Source organism: Anopheles darlingi, chromosome X, assembly GCF_943734745.1.
Source record: "Anopheles darlingi chromosome X, idAnoDarlMG_H_01, whole genome shotgun sequence".
NCBI classification, from domain to species: domain Eukaryota; kingdom Metazoa; phylum Arthropoda; class Insecta; order Diptera; family Culicidae; genus Anopheles; species Anopheles darlingi.
The window spans coordinates 4445542-4456551 of NC_064873.1; positions in this window are offsets into that span (position 1 = coordinate 4445542).

An 11010-nucleotide genomic window follows, 5' to 3' on the forward strand; every position below is an offset into this window, starting at 1 on the left:
CGAGCAACGGCCCGGAATTGAAGAGGAAGGGCCGGGCACGCTAAGCCGGCTAAGCCACGGCCACCGCCACCCCCAAGGATTTCACCCCCTAACCTTTCTCATTCAAATCCCCCAAATCCCAAGCGAGAGGGTGTTGTGCGCCCCCGAGATGCACCCCCGATCGCTCGCTCGCTCGCTTAGCTCTCTCAATTAACCTCAATCCCACCGGTGGTGTGTCGGTGGGGGGGGAGGCCACCGGCAGCGTCCAGCACCGTAACGCAACTGCGCTACAATAGAAGATGCTGCACCCCCCTCCCCCCTTTTTCTAACCCTCGTGTGTGCCCTTGATCCGTGTGTGTGTGTGTGTGTGTGTCTTTGGCCTTTGCACGCTTGCGTTGCAACTGCGCTGACCTTTGCGTGCATGCGTATGCGCGAAGCGGGGGTGAGGTGCAGCATAAACCATAAAACCGGTGCATACCATACCGCGGCGGCAGCGGCGGCCCGCGCACGGCCAAGGCAAGCTTCCCTGTACCGAGAGGGTCGGCACACGGTGGCCGACGGTGTGACGACGGTCGGCCTGATCCATTGCATAACCCTCCGTGTATGCATCCCCCAACCCCCAACCCTCTCCTCACGTCGAGCCAGGGCTCAGCTCATAAGCAATCTAGAACCGATGCCAGCGCTGCCAGCCTCCTTGGCGAGCAGCTACATGAGAACATGAGTTATGACCCTCCCTCCCTCCTCCCCCTCCCCTTCCACTAGACAATCACCCCCCCCCCTTTCCCCGTAACACACACATACACACTCCAAGTGTGGGAGCTTTTTTTTATGTGTAGCGAACGCTCGTTATCGTCGCACACACACACGCGCACACACATTTGATTGCATTCGTATCAGGTGCATCTAATCGATCGCGATACCCGGGATTTTAAGCGCGGGATAATCGTTCATTCGCGAGAACGCGCGAGAACCCATTTTGCCTGTTAGGATCAGATATCACCGAAGGGGGGGAGGGAGGGGAAGGGGGTTGATGATGCACGTCCCCAAATGGTGGCTTTGTGGCTTCTCATTACGCACTCCACCCCCTTCACCCCCCCCCCCCCCCCTTTTAGAACACCAGGAAATGAAACGAGAAGCGAACTGGTTCTGGTTCGCAATCGCCACCTAATTACCACCTGCTCCCAGCGCCTGCCTGCCTGCCTGCCTGCCAGCCCGCCCAGGTACCAATTAGGGGGCCCACAACGTCCTCCTCCTGATGGGGCTAACCACTGGCGCTGGGCAAAAAGTCCTCGCTAGATAGATATATCGATAGAAAGAGAGAGAGAGAGAGACGATTGACGGTCTGTGACGATTCGGCGATCGACTTTCCGGACTATACAACCGCATCGCACACACACACACACACACACACACACACACACATACGAGCATCGTACACGCGGCCCCTGTTTCCGTGCAGTGTAGCACATCCCCCTGGCCCACCCGCTGTCTTCCTTCCCTCCCCTTTGGCACCCCTGTCGGTGACACAGAAACCAAAATGTCACGACACGACGTAACGCACGCGCATCCCCCTTCCCCCTCGGCCTAGCGCACGCATCTGGGCCATCACCGGGGCTTATCGCGCCGCGTGGGCCAAGTGGAAAGTGGGTGCTGCGTTGATCCCGCGACCATTAGGTCACCCATCCACCAGTCAGCGTGCGCCCTTCGGTACGCGGATATGTATATGAATGGATGGCTACTAATTCTTCTATAAAACCTGCGGCTTAACTCATTTGTTTTTTTCGCTATTAATTTGACTTTGCCACTCATTTTGAATCACTGCAACGACCCCCCAGTGGTTATTTCTTCGTCATTTCTGTTCTGACAGGTGCGGTTTGCCCAGTGCTACTCACATGTTTATTTTGTTTTACTTTTTGTTGTTGTCAAAATTCGAACCCTCAAATGGAACGTGAAATTTTATTTTTTGACACAAGACTCAACACAAAATATCAACGGTTTAAACGTTAGTTTGGGAAGGGGAACTCTTACGTTGCATCAACCAAAAGATAAAACAGATGCGCAGATGTGTGCGAAGACCATATGCAGACGGATTCTAACGGACAAAAGTGTGTCGCAACAGTTTTCAACAATCCTTCGATTGTTCGGGGCGTGTCATTTTATCAAAAGAAATGAAATGGCTCACAGCGATTCAGGAGATGGTTTTGGGGCGTACGATAATGATTTAATCAACAGTGTGCACCAGAGGGCAACTTTCAATTGAAATTGGTGCAAAAAAAGAACGAAAAACGAATGATTTTTAGCCCAAAATTTACTTAAGGGGTGTTTTATTTTACTTTTTCACATTTTTTTTGCATTTTTTATGTCTGCTTATCCTTTTAAGACGTTTGTGTAGATGGAATTTGGATCAATCGAAGCAAAACTGTCAGAAATATAGATTTTTGAAACACAGGTTACTTGGATAAGCTTATAATTTAATAAAAGAATATTGATTTGCATATTTCCATTGGGCACCGCAAAAAGTACATTTTTCAAACTCTTTTGTCTTTCTAAATTCTAGATAAACGTAGCTTTTAATAAATCTTCCCCAAAAAAGAACCAAAGATTTCTAGAAAGGATGGAGTTTAATATGGCATTCACTTGAAAAAATAAAGTGGAATTGTTGCCTCCCAAAAACTCGTTCAAAATGAGCCCCGTTGCACCCGTTGTCTTACGTCGTACACGTACCAGAGACGATCTGGCGAAAGGATCGCAACACAACTGCACTGGCGGTTGGCCGTTTGGCGCCCGTTTTCATGCAGAACACCCTCAACAACAGCTCAGCAGAGCCGCAGTGGCTGTTACTCGAAAGCGTACAACAACAAAAGGCTGCTATCATGCTGTGACCAACATCAGACGCAGTTTGAACAACCGATGGATGGTCTACTGGTCCTTGTGTTGGATTTTGAGGCTTTGGGGGGACTGTCAAAAATGCATTAGCCAAACATACGGCACATTCGTGGTTGGAAATGTAAAAACAAAAAAACAAATGCATTGGCCCCTTGTCCCACTGACGACTCACAGCCACTGTCCCCTGTCGGAAGTGACAGGATTTTGAAGGCCCGAATCCACGAGGCTTGTCAGAATATCATTCGTCAAGCAAAGCTTGTAGTTTGTTGCTTGTAGTGTTGCTTGTACAAAATCCGACTCCTTCTACCTGTTCTCTACTCAAAGTATCGCAAAACTCTCCCCAAAAAAAAACTGCTCTTCTCGACCTGAAATCGGTCAACAATTTTGCAAACAATCCTGGGAACCGGAGTAAACACACACACACACGTACACACATGGACAGAGGGAAACAACTCGAGCGCATGTTCGAGCGGCGATACCGGCGGCTCGATAGCCATAGCGGTGCAGACCTTCGCGCGAAGGGTGATGCCTTCGAATTATGCAAAAACCGATGACCGACCGTCGTGCAGCGCTGGTTCTGCCCCTTCAGCCTTCTGTTGCTTCTGTTGCGATTGCGCCGGGGCGCCGATTGCGACCTCGCGGACCTCTCGCGGACGGCGAGAGATTCGTTCCGGGGATTGCCCATCGCCAAGGATTGCGCAGGAATTCGGTAGCCCGGCTCTGGGGGGGGGTAGGCAAAAAAACAGCCAAGGCCAGCTAGGGCCAGGCCTAATTATCGCAACGCACCCCCTCCCCCCAATGGCCTTACTAGGCCAAACGCAAACCAAGCGGAACCAATTCGAATCGAACGCGAAACCGATCGCGAACCGATCGGCCGCCATATTGCGACGGGCGCCTCATCAGCTGCATTTCCTAATCACCATCCCGCGAGGGATTTGCGAAGGGGTAGGGGGTGCACCAGCCCCGAGGGGGAAGGGGATGTTTGCAAAACTGCAGAAGCGCATCATCATCATCATCATCGGCAAATTTGGAAAAGAAAGGTATCCCCAATTCGCTCCGGTCGATTCCGGCTGATGAGAGCTGATGAGCGTCGAGCCGAGGCCCAAATCCCTTCATGTCATTAATACGGCCTACCCCATCCTCTTCCCCATCCCCTTCCCTTTCAGGGGAGTGTCATGCACACTAGGCATCCATCCGCCATCGCGCCACATTTCGTCATCTGGTCGTCATCTCGTGTTTTCGGGCTTCCCAACAGCAAATGTTTTCGTGGTTTTCTTGTGGTTGTTGTTGTTGCAGGTGCTGCTGCTGCTGCTGCTGCTGCTGCTACCATTTCGGTCTCGTCGGTTTTGCAATTTAATTTCGGCGTTTTATTTTGTCGCGCTTCAAACGCGCAGCGCCCCTCTGGGAGGCTGGGAGGGCTCCATTTGCCTCACTTTAATTAACTGCACACACACACACATGCACACACACACACACGCATACAGGCAGATCGGCATCAGATACGCGCTCGCAACAGAGTCGCGTCGCGTTGGCGCGCTGGTTAGTGAAATGGAAAGGATTTACCAGAGAAATAGAGCGAGCGAGAGTGAGTGAAAGAGAGAGAGAGAGAGAAAGAAAGAGAGAGAGAGAGAGAGAGAGAGAGAGAGAGAAAAAAAAGAGGTGAAGAAGAAGAAGAAGCAGAAGATGGCTTTCGGTTTTTTGGGGGGTGACGGCGCAACCGCACTCGTCCTTGCGCCGAGCGCACCGCGTCGTGTCTCTCCTTGGATCTAATGGTCGTCTCCTGGTCCTCGTAACAAACGTAACAACACCCCTCCCCCCTCCCCCTTCTCTAATGTTAATGATCCCTCCGGATCCCGGTCCCAGCAGCACCGCACCAACCACCACCACACATGACCAATTACACTCCGACACTACCCCAGCCACGGTGCAAATGGGCTTTTGGATGCTTTTTTTTTTAATGTCATTATTGTCCGTGCCATTGAGCGCCATCCCCCTTCCCACTTTTACAGCCCTGTCCTTTTTCTTCTTCTTCTTCTTCTTCTGATCCCCCTGACCAGACGATGACACAAGTAATTTGCCGGGAGAGGGAGAGAAAAAGCACTTTCCTTCGCTGCTGCTGCTTCAAACCTACCAACACACACAGCAAGGGGGTTTTATGAGGCCCTGGACCTGGATGTGTCATCGGTTCTGTCGAAGCACTTCGAAAAGTTGCCTCGCAATTTCGGGCCAGGCTGGCCCCCGGGGGGGGGGTCCAAGCCGCCAGCGCCGCCATCGCGGCACTTTAGCGCCGCCATTAGTGGTTATTGTTTTTCGGAATGCAAACGTGAGTCGCGGGCAGCTTTGAAAGCGGCCAAAGCTTATCTAATGTACCACACCAACTACCGGTCCACCGGTAATTGTCAACTGGCGATTCAAGGAAGGAAAGAAACAACAACAACAACAACAGAAACCGGCAACGGTCCGCGATTCTCGATCGGAGGACCGGTCTCGAAACGTCGTCCATTAAAGGGGGGGCTTTGGTTATTTCGGGTCAAAAAAAAAAGCTCATTTTTGACGATTTTTAGTGAAGAAACCAGTCAACTTTAATTTTTCAAAATAATCTCATATTAAACTACAACTTTTCAATAATGCTTGGTTCTATTTTGCGGAAGATTTGTTCAGAACTACGTTCTTGGCATTCAATCTAGAAAGGCAAGTTTGCAAAAATGTACTTTTCGCGGTGCCCAATCCGTAGCCACGTGCTGGGTCATCAGAAACATTCAAATGAATATTCTTTTGTTAGATTATAAGTTTATCCAGCTAGCCCCGTCGAGTTTTTGGGAAATTGCCTATTTTTCGATTTTTGACAGATTTTTAAAGTTGAAAAAGTGATGCTTTTTTTCGATATTGCCTCAAAAAACGAGTTTTACAAAGCTAAAAAAAATATTTAAAAACAACTATTAACCATTTTTTACAAAATCTCGACGGGGCTACCTGGTAAATAGTGTACAGATTATGTGTTCAAAATTTCAAATCGATCGGTCCACTAGTTTTTATGCTACGATGGGCACCGACTTTGAAAACGCAGGTTTTGGGAAACGAGATTCAAAGTTGCGATGTTCAAAAATCAATATCTTTGTCAGTTTTGCTTCAAACGATCTCAAAATTTCACACAATACTCTTGAAAGGATAAGCACTCATAAAAAAATGTAAAAAGTAAATGCGAAGAAATAAAATAAAATACCGAAGCCCCCCCCCCTTAAACATATGCGCATCACGTCGTCCATCTGAAGGACGTGGACGAAGACGATTTTGTGACGAAGCCTCGACGAACGAAGGTTCGATCCTTCAATGCCCAGGGCCTGCCTGCCCGGGGTCTGCCAAACGCCAAACAAACCGTTGGCGGTGTCAAAATGTCAAAACAAAAAAGGGAGATTGGTAGCTAAGTACCGGACGGGGCAATTACCCCGAATGGCAGCTCCAAGAATGTAGATCTGCTTCTCTCTCTCTCTCTCTCTCTCTCTCTCTCTCTCTCTCTCTCTCTCTCTCTCTCTCTCTCTCTCATTCATTCTATCTCTCTGTCATTGTGCTCATTGCTGACAGACGGAGTAGACAATCTACGGCTGTTATTGCTCAACGGCTGGCAAGGTGCTTTGCTATCCTAAAATGTCACGACCCCGCTCCCTGGCTGCTACTGTTTGCGCCAGTTTGCCGTGTGTATGTGTGTGTGTGCGTGTGTGCGCGCGTGTGTGTGGATCTGTCCAGTGCAGTACTTTGTTTGTCTATTTACCCGATCGAAATCAAATTTGTACAACAATACGTCGTCGTCGTCGTGGTCGTGGTCGTCTTCACCATCAAAGCAAGTGGACCGCCCGGCCACAGAAGAAAAAAAAAGGTCACCAGTCAGACGACGGGCGTGTATGTGGCGGCCGGGGATGACCCCTGCCACCCCGGCAGCCCATCAGGCGATGCAGACGACGCGCGAGACGAGACAAATTCAGCTTCAAATTCGTTCCAGTTCTTTCACTTTTCGGTGGGAGTCTCCCGATGTCTGCGACATTACCGCACCACACCTGGCGTTACGATGCGTTACGGATTTCCACCGGCCCCACGGGGGCGAAAAGAATCGAGAGACAACGCGAGCGCCGCGCGTTGTTTTGCTTTGGCTGGAAACAAATGGAAACCCAGGAAGAAACGCCAGGCGGCGGTGCGCCAGGTGTGCGCGCGCGCGCGCGCGGACAGGTTTACGCGAGATTACGCGACAGGCGGCGCAACGCAACACTGGCCTAGCCTGGCCTAGCTGGCTTGGCGACGCTTACGCCGGGGCTACCAAGATTTTTGGGAAGCGTTTTTTTGTTGTTTTCTTTTTGGCCGCCACTCGGCGGCCGCCAGCGCGTTTGTGTAAGCGAGAGAGGGAGGCCGGGGTCGTGGCTGCCCGGTTTGATAACCAGCTAGCTGGCTGGCAGCCGGAGTCGGAAGCGAGCCCATCAGCAGCAGCAACAGCAGCAGCAATAACATGGTTTTCGCTACGCGCTACGCGCACTGTCTGCCTGTTAGCCTCCGCGTCGTTACTGTTTGTGGGCCGGGGGAGGGGGGAGGGGGTAGTGGTCGGTGAGCGGCTGGTGTGTACGCGCGCGGTAACGCATTATGTACCGGCGCGCTCCGTAACGCGCGCGCGCGCGAGCGCGAAGCGGTCGAGCGTCACCGAAGGTGATAAGGAAGCGGGTACGGCAAGGGCACACCGCACTTGTCTTGTCCGAAAACATCCTTGAGCAGCAACAGCGACGGCGACGACGACGATGACCGCATGCCCAAAACGCGCTCCCCAAGTGCCATTCTGTGCATAGCGATCGGCGCGCTCGCGTTCCGTGTTCCGTCCAGGCTCAGCGCTCGCGACGCGCACGTTTCGAGCATCACAAATTGGGGATCGGCCTTTTTCGGGCGGTGGCGATGCAATGGCGACACTAAACAACCGATACTACCATGTCCGAAACAATAGGCGATCCGCCTATTTGTGTGTGGCGTGTTCTTCGATACGCTCGAGTCCACCAATGCACCAAATGCTTACCATTTGTGGTATCAACAGCACCGGCACCAAGCACCAAGAACGGCCAACGGGGTTCGCCATTCGGCTATTCTGCGCCGCTCTGAAAAAGGCCGCCGCATGTTGCCGTGCAACAACGTCACCAAGGCCCCCTCCATCTCCCAAAAATAAAAAAAAAACGGCTGAACACAAGTGAAAGTATCCATTTTTGTTTTTTGTTTGCTTGCTTTGGTAGTGCGCGACACTTGCATGAATCACACATCTCCTGTATCTGAGGAGTGTTACTGCGTTATACTGCGTGCATTGTATGCGTTACGCCACGTAAGCGCCGCCCTTCAGCCTTCATCCGGCGCAAATCCTTCAGTCTTCAGTCAGTTGCGACCTATAACTCCGGTCTCTGGTCTCTGGTCTGGGAAATGTCACACTCAGAACCTTTCTTACACATATTGACACTTTATAGCGGTTTGGAATGATATTTAGTATATTTCCAAGGACGATGGGAGTGTATTTATTATGTGTGAGTATAATATCGGGGTGGCTGTGTATGTGTGTAAGAGAGATAAAGAGAGACTACGAGTGTCAAGAAGAAGGTGTATGGTCCATGATTGCCCCGAACGATCGTTAGTGTAGCGCCTATTCCCAGTTCCAGAGCTTCGCGTTAGTAGAGGTCCCATGAACACCGTGCTAATGCTGATGTGGTTTTCCACCAACAACAACAACAACAACATCCCATTTTTGGTTCCAATTTCATCCAATTCCAATTATCTAGAAGGTCGATGCTTCGTTTCGATGCCCGTGATTTACAAAAAAAAAAAGTAAAGAAAAACAGAGCAACGAGTTCGAATATTGAGAACCAAAGAGACAAATGACCCGACACGACTCTAATTGACACCATTAACCAGACACCAAAAACCGTACGCTACACGGAGGACACTTCCCTTCTCTGCATTACCGCGTAGAAGCGAAAACAAGGACTCCGTTGGTGTGGAAATGGTTCGGTTAGCAGAGTTATTGCGTTATCTAATTGCCAGCGGCCGGTAGCAGCGCGATCTCAGACCTCATTAGACCTCCCCGGGGTCGGGATGACGCTTACTCATCCGTCAGGCGACCCCAGGTGGCACCGAACGCAAAACGCAAACCCAGCCCAGCCCGGTGGTCCTTCGATGCTAACGACCACGATTTGAGACCAACCTCCAACTACTCTTCTTACCATATGCCCGTGACCGATTGGCGTGCCTGGCGTGCGGCCATTAGATTAGGTCGGTTCTCTCTCTCTCTCGCTCTCTCTTAATCTCCGTTGCACGGCTTTTTGGGGTCAAACACGGTAGCGTTCTTGAGCCCGGGTGCGTGTCCGAAGTCACCCCGATACAATCAGTGCCCTCCGAGTGCCGAGCGAGCGCGCTTATGCATCGCCAACCTCCAGATGGAGCGGTTTGTTTTTTTTTTTTTTGATTTTCATTTAATTTTTTTTTTTCTAATTTTCTGTGCCTTTGCTTACGATGCCGATCGCGTTACGCGCTCGAGAGCGTGTGCGATTACGCGTTCTCCTCCGTTCTGCTCGGTGCTCTACACAAAACAAATACAACAACAACAACTACTGCCCCACTAATGCACGCAGCACTGCTAATGGTGGTGCAGCTAATAAGCCGGACCGGATCGATACAGTACAGCCGGGCTAATTAACTACGAGCTACGATCGCCCTCCTAATCCTTCCTTCGATTGTTTTTAGCCTTTTTAATCACCGTTGAGCGCGAGCGCGCGCACGTGTTTGTGTATATGTGCGCATGTGTGCTGCATAGAAGAGCAGGATTAACCTAGTTGTCTGCGGTCACTGCCGGCGGTGGGGGGGGGGGGGGAGGTGAAGGTTACTACTTTCGGCCTTCACCACCAGCAGCAGCAGCAGCAATTCCATCAGCAGCGAGCAAATGGCGAGTAAATGGCGAACAGCAACAGCAGAACCTTCGACTCCTTGTCCAGTAGTCTGGACACGGTCTGTCAGGCAAAGTAAACAGGACTTTACCCAATAGAGACATTTCTCTGGAGGCGCCACATTGAGTATATGTGTTTAAAAGGAAGGTCCTTTCCTGATTTCCTGTGAAAATTTCATGAAATTTGGTCCATCGGAAGCAAAGTTATTGCGTCTTGCGCAATTAAATGAAACAATTCCTTTAATTCCTAATTATGAAACAATTCCTGTTTACTTTGCGACAGACCGTGTATTACATATTTGAGGGAAAAGTGTACCGTGGCTGTTAGAAGCATTTCTAGGGATAGACCCTGTCACATTTTCATACCGGGTATTGAACCTGATTCCATTTTCTTAACCTACGTACGCTAAGAAAACGGCGGAAATTCATCAAACTATCATCAAACATTTGCTACGTCTACCAGTACTCTAGATTTAATGCTGCATTTGGGTTCGGACCATTTGGTTCAACTTTCATTCGTTTTTTTATTATATCTTTAAATATCACTATCCGATCGATTTCTAAATTTGAATATGGTATTTTTTTTTATTTAAATTCATAAAGATTATAAAAGGAGGCGAAAAAAAACGAGAGTTACCTTGGGTCCGGGGACCATTTGGTCCATATACTATATTTTCCTCCTAATACTAGTCATAATATAGCAATTCAGTGGGAAGTTTTTGAGTAATACATGTGGAACAGCATATTTCTCTATCAATCTATATCTACACACAAATACTACACGTACATTTTAAAATCGTCAAATTTTCTCGCATCTTTCGTGCGCAAATTCGTTTGTGTGGGTTGGATTGCGTTACCAATATTGCAACATGACATTCTTTCTACTCTATTGTGCCCACACACATAGAGCAAAAATATTTCAATATCTTTTGGTGATAAAAGCAAAACCGCATTCCTAATTCAATTATTTACATAACTATTTCCATTGAAAATACACTAATCCTGAACCAAATGGTCCGCGAACTTATTTGATGTGAGTTTTTGTTTTCAACCGAACTCTAGAGTTAAATTGTGAGTGTGGAAATTCAATAAAACAGCTGTATTCAACACTCAATACTATCGCCTATGAATTGTTCTTTCTTTTAACGATATTTTGTAGATTTCATCTTTTCCAAATCCGGTCGGACATTCGA